This window comes from Sinocyclocheilus grahami, unplaced genomic scaffold (assembly GCF_001515645.1).
Source record: "Sinocyclocheilus grahami isolate Dianchi unplaced genomic scaffold, SAMN03320097.WGS_v1.1 scaffold460.1, whole genome shotgun sequence".
Taxonomy (NCBI): Eukaryota; Metazoa; Chordata; class Actinopteri; order Cypriniformes; family Cyprinidae; genus Sinocyclocheilus; species Sinocyclocheilus grahami.
In genome coordinates this window covers 1064288-1071227 of record NW_015505639.1, presented here as the reverse complement: position 1 = coordinate 1071227, position 6940 = coordinate 1064288, and positions in this window count along the sequence as shown.

Below are 6940 nucleotides of genomic sequence, written 5' to 3'. Positions count from 1 at the left end.
AGCACAAATTACTCTAGACGAACATTTGTGTGTCTTTGTTTATTGCTGAAGTGTGTTGAAATGTCTTCTTCTGCATTATACTGTACTTTCCCTTCAGCCTGAGGCTTATTCATTTCACTTTTGGTGTGAAAGGCTTTTATATTTGCCAGAAATATAACTTTTTTATTTTAAAAACAAACAAGCAAAGCCCTGTCAAGATTTACAAAGTAACGCAAAAGTAACATAACGCATTACTTTCCATAAAAAGTAACTACGTAACGTAATTAGTTACTTTTTTATGGAGTAACGCAATATTGTAATGCATTACTTTTAAAAGTAACTTTCCCCAACACTGCTCACACAGTGCATGAATGTTGTGCATTTCGTTGGCATGAAATGAAAATTAACCCTTTCTATTATTTAAATGCATGTGGGTAATTAAATTTTTTTTTCTGGTTAAAGAAATACATAAATGAAGAAGAAAGCCAAAATATTAAATGTCATGGATGTGTATTTACTGTGTAATCTTGTAGAGGGGGGTCAAAATGAAAATTTCTACCCGAGATTCTGAGCCAAATTACAGGAGAGTAAAAATGACCATCATTACATAATTTTTACAGAGAATGGCAGGCCTGTTAGTAAAATCTCTGTTGCGTTATATGCCAGTGGTGCCCATTCAAAAAAGGGGAAAAGCACTTTTTGTGTTTTTCCCTTCAAAGTTTGCATGGCTGTAACTCAAGAAGTATTAAAGAAAGCTTAATATCTTTTTAGATGTTGGTTCCTAACTTATTTTTCTTTTAATATCTCAATTTTTAAGGCCCTATCCGATTGATTTCCAGAGATATGGGGATTTCAATGTAGGTCAAAGAGTAAATGATTGAATTATACACATTTTCAGTGATCAAAACTAGATGTGGGTCACTTTGCATACAATGACCTCACAAAGTCGCATGCTTAATTCACAAACTAGCATCCTGTTTTTGCATTTTATTCCAATTTTGTGTAAAATATTGTTTGGCAGTCTGAGTGAATGACTCAAGTCAAGCACGTTGCATTGCGGGATAGAACGTTTCACGCGGGGTTAACACAATAGAAATTGTATTAAGAATTATTATTGGAAATAAACAAATTACACATACATTATAATTCATGAGTTGCTAGGGCAAAAAAATGCAAAAATGCATTTAGTCATGAAACCGATGCTCTCGCATGTTTCTTCAAAAGAATATCTCTATTCCTGCAAGAGTGTGGAGCTGTTTAAACCCACACATTCTCTCTTCAGTTGTCTTATTGGAAAGCCGTATCCGTGTCACTGGGATTTGGGCTGTCAAGCACTCCTCGCCCACAAAATCCCTCTCCAGCTCCAGAAGCTCAGTATCCAAAAAAAGATCAGATAGGGAAAGCTCTGGCTTCGTGTGGACGTAGCCTTAGTGTTGAACAAAACATTAAATAAAATAAAAATTAATTTAACTTGACTCTCAGATTACAAGTGCATATGTTTGGTTTGCACACATTTTAGAGTTTTTCAAGTAATTTCTGATATTAAAAAGGAATTTTTCTCTTTTAAAAGGAACATTTTGCAAAGCATTTACATTTATTATCACTTATCAGATATATCTTTTTTTATTTAAAGACTTTGCATGACATTCATTCTTACTGCATACTGATTTTAAAAGATTGCACTCATGAAGAGAATATATATATATATATATATAGATTAGATATAGATATTTAGAGATGCAGAATCTGAATTCTGAATTCATACCGAATCTTCAAATCTCACATTATATATTGTGTGTATTGTTCAGAGAGCGATAATTTTAGAACAAATTACTAAAATAAAGCTGTACATTTTATTCTCTGCTAATTTCGATGTACTGTTTGGGTGGTTTGGACATGAGTAATACAGCGAGATTCATCAATGAGAGACAGATGGTGGCTGCACGATGCTTTCATAAATGTATTACAATTATTATGCTGCTTACGCTTCCAGTCTGTTATAATGAGATAAAATGATACGATTAATAAATCATGTCAGCATATGTTTTTCCATTACTTTAACTCTTCAAAATAATTTAATCCCTTTTTTTAAGTCATACACGATTCAACGACATAATTTTGTGTTGAAATGACTTGCCAATTTGATCATACTTCAGATTTAAGGCAGCAACTGAACTTTTTAAGTTGAATTATGTGGAGATGTCTGACAGATGTAATATGCAGAGCATGTGTTTCTAGTTTATATTCTGTAGCTTGAACTATTTATAAGTTAACAGAGAAACCAAAATCACCATAAGGGACTCATATATTTATCATTGTTGTGTATGATTTGAAAGCGTCTGTAAGAGGATTTACATTCATGCATTTGGCAAGCGAAGTGATTTTCATTGCATTTAAGCTGTATATTGTATCAGTTCATGCATTCCCTGGCAATCAAACCCGTGACCTTGCTGTGTCTTTATTCTGCTGTTTGAGCTCCAGAGAGGACGCTGTACACACACACCATAATGAATCCAATGCACTGCAGGCACTAACACAAGCAGAGACATTCGGCATCTCAAACATGTGATGATTTTCCTCTATTGACAAATACAAAGAGAGGATTAGCTCGTGTCTCACCCCCACGGTGAAAAACCTCACACAATTACTGCAGAAATGCTGAGCGCCCGTTCAAAACTGGATGGGTGAAGAGGCGTGTGTTCTGTTAAGAGGCCCAGACTGCGCCGAGTGTAACACTATACTGTTGACAGAAATGAATAAAACACTCAAATAAATCCACGAGAAACATCATAAGCACACAGCATCTTCCTTATCTTTGCATCCTTTAACACACTCACATATATGTTGTGCTATTCATTAACGCCTTCTGCATGTTATTTTAAATTCACTTTTTCTGATTATGCTCATATCTAAGCTATTTTATATGATATCTATGTGATAGATTATCTGATATAATATGTAATATTTGAATAAATAAAAAAATATTTTTAATATTAAAAATAATTTTAGCAGCATTATAATTACCATTATATTTTATATAATAAAATAAAATATAAAATAATTAGGTTTTTTTTCTAGTTATGCTCATATTTAAGCTATTTTATGGGCAAGATATATATATATATATAAAAATTAATTTAACTTGACTCTCAGATTACAAGTGCATATGTTTGGTTTGCACACATTTTAGAGTTTTTCAAGTAATTTCTGATATTAAAAAGGAATTTTTCTCTTTTAAAAGGAACATTTTGCAAAGCATTTACATTTATTATCACTTATCAGATATATCTTTTTTTATTTAAAGACTTTGCATGACATTCATTCTTACTGCATACTGATTTTAAAAGATTGCACTCATGAAGAGAATATATATATATATATATATATATATATAGATTAGATATAGATATTTAGAGATGCAGAATCTGAATTCTGAATTCATACCGAATCTTCAAATCTCACATTATATATTGTGTGTATTGTTCAGAGAGCGATAATTTTAGAACAAATTACTAAAATAAAGCTGTACATTTTATTCTCTGCTAATTTCGATGTACTGTTTGGGTGGTTTGGACATGAGTAATACAGCGAGATTCATCAATGAGAGACAGATGGTGGCAGCACGATGCTTTCATAAATGTATTACAATTATTATGCTGCTTACGCTTCCAGTCTGTTATAATGAGATAAAATGATACGATTAATAAATCATGTCAGCATATGTTTTTCCATTACTTTAACTCTTCAAAATAATTTAATCCCTTTTTTTAAGTTATACACGATTCAACGACATAATTTTGTGTTGAAATGACTTGCCAATTTGATCATACTTCAGATTTAAGGCAGCAACTGAACTTTTTAAGTTGAATTATGTGGAGATGTCTGACAGATGTAATATGCAGAGCATGTGTTTCTAGTTTATATTCTGTAGCTTGAACTATTTATAAATTAACAGAGAAACCAAAATCACCATAAGGGACTCATATATTTATCATTGTTGTGTATGATTTGAAAGCGTCTGTAAGAGGATTTACATTCATGCATTTGGCAAGCGAAGTGATTTTCATTGCATTTAAGCTGTATATTGTATCAGTTCATGCATTCCCTGGCAATCAAACCCGTGACCTTGCTGTGTCTTTATTCTGCTGTTTGAGCTCCAGAGAGGACGCTGTACACACACACCATAATGAATCCAATGCACTGCAGGCACTAACACAAGCAGAGACATTCGGCATCTCAAACATGTGATGATTTTCCTCTATTGACAAATACAAAGAGAGGATTAGCTCGTGTCTCACCCCCACGGTGAAAAACCTCACACAATTACTGCAGAAATGCTGAGCGCCCGTTCAAAACTGGATGGGTGAAGAGGCGTGTGTTCTGTTAAGAGGCCCAGACTGCGCCGAGTGTAACACTATACTGTTGACAGAAATGAATAAAACACTCAAATAAATCCACGAGAAACATCATAAGCACACAGCATCTTCCTTATCTTTGCATCCTTTAACACACTCACATATATGTTGTGCTATTCATTAACGCCTTCTGCATGTTATTTTAAATTCACTTTTTCTGATTATGCTCATATCTAAGCTATTTTATATGATATCTATGTGATAGATTATCTGATATAATATGTAATATTTGAATAAATAAAAAAATATTTTTAATATTAAAAATAATTTTAGCAGCATTATAATTACCATTATATTTTATATAATAAAATAAAATATAAAATAATTAGTTTTTTTTTCTAGTTATGCTCATATTTAAGCTATTTTATGGGCAAGATATATATATATATATATATATATATATATATATATACAGTATATATCCAAATTATCTGCTATATATGATATAGCTTATATCTAAAGTATCTTTTAATGCTTTTTTAAAAATCTGTATGCAGTAATCATGAACAACTGGAAAAGAATGTAATGGAAATTCATTTGTCAAATAGCAAAAATATGCTGCTTTATGGGAGTTATTTTTCAATGAATTATATATCTGATATGTGATACTGTTGGGACAAATGTTACACAATGCAAAGCGAAAAACAAAATAACAAAGATTGCATCACTTATATACTTATATATCTCATGTGGAGTACAAAACGTCCCCGTGGCTCAGTGCATCAGTCTGTTATCACAGAAAGCTGAACATCAGCATGACTACGAGTGTTATCTCAGTGATAATGGATTATATTACCTGAGGGCAACACAAATGGGCCTCAAATTGAGACTTGTGGGACAAGCAGAGGATTTTATGCTCTCCTGAACATGCACTCCAATGTGAAATGCTTCTCAGGCAAGAATAAAACCCTGAAAAAAAATCAGTATGAAGAATTTGGCTTTTCCCCAAAAATGTTATTTTTTTCTCTCCGAAAATGTGCTCACCCTCAGGCTATCCAAGATTAGGAGGAGTTTGTTTCTTCATCAGATTTGTAGAAATGTAGCATTGCATCAGTGTCTCATCAGTGGATGCTCTGCAGTGAATGGGTGCCGTCAGAATGAGAGTCCAAACAGCTGATAAAAACATCACAATAATCCACAGCACTCGTCCATCAGTTAACTGAGACAAATCCAGCATTCCCTTACCAGAAAGTAGTATACTTCAAGTATATTTTTAAGTATACTTTATGTAGTAAGTATACAAATATCAGTGTACTAGTAGTATACTTGTAAGTGTACTATTTCAATACTCCTTGGGACTAAATTGGCCCACTTTCTAGTATATAAAAGTATACTTTAAGTATAACAGTAGTAAACTTTGAGTACACAACTAGTTTACATCAAAATGTTTAGTTTGTACTGCAACTATACTAAAAGTGAACTTATAGGTACACTGATAGTTTACTAATTAAATACTTGTAGTAGCATTTTTAGTACACTTTGAAGTATAGTCTCAGTAAACTACTAGTTTAGTAGTTTTATACTGCAAGTATACTCGTAAGTTTTCTTTAAGTGAACTTTACATCATACTTTAAGTATACTACTATGTCCCTATTTAGGTATTAATTTGTATATATTTTGTACAGGGTATCTGCTTGTAAACAAAAACATTTTATTCTAGCTTCATGCATTTTTTTTTAAACACTTGAATGTGTGTAAGTTTCATAAATAAAAAATAAAGAAATAAACAAACAACATTTTGAACAAAAAGCTGAAAAAAGACTATGAATTGTATTCAGAATGATAATCAAAATGTAGATGGAGTCGATCAACACCCCAAAGCTTGACAGTTATAATTACCTCTTCATTTGTCAACATTTTATTCCATAATGTTACACAGTTTTGATGCTGTTTTATGTCTGATGATCGTGTTAGAGTACATGTGGAAGCATCTGTTGTTTCGGTTTCTTCTTCACTTGTGTTTTTGGGAAATTCTGTACAGAAGATGTGTACTAGCGCCCCCTACCGTATAACAATGAAAACACGGATTCTAGGAACACAAGTATAGCTCAAATATATTTAGACTTTTTCTAAGTACAAGTCAAGTATACTCAAATGTCATTTTAAGTATATTTCTGAGAAGTACATAAAGTCCATTTTTGAGAATTACATAAAAAGTAGACTAAAAGTATACTTTCCTATTTTTAGTTTAAAAGAAGTATACTAATAGCACACTTGAATAAACTTCTGTTTCGTAAGGGTTAAGATGTTTTTAACTAAAATATGCATCCATAATCCATAATAACTCTTCCTCCAGTGAAAAAGTGCATCTGCTGTTGTCTCTCACATCAAAAGCCAGCCACAGATTTGTTTAGAGCTGTTTAAACGCTTTCTCTCCTGATTCAGACCGGACCACTTTTTCACTGGAGGAAGCGTTATTATGGACTTGTATTTTAGTTAAAAACATCTCAATGCTGGATTTGTTTCAGCTTTTGTCTTCTCCAGATGTTAACTGATGGACTGGAGTGCTGTGGATTATTGTGATGTTTTTATCAGCTGTTTGGACT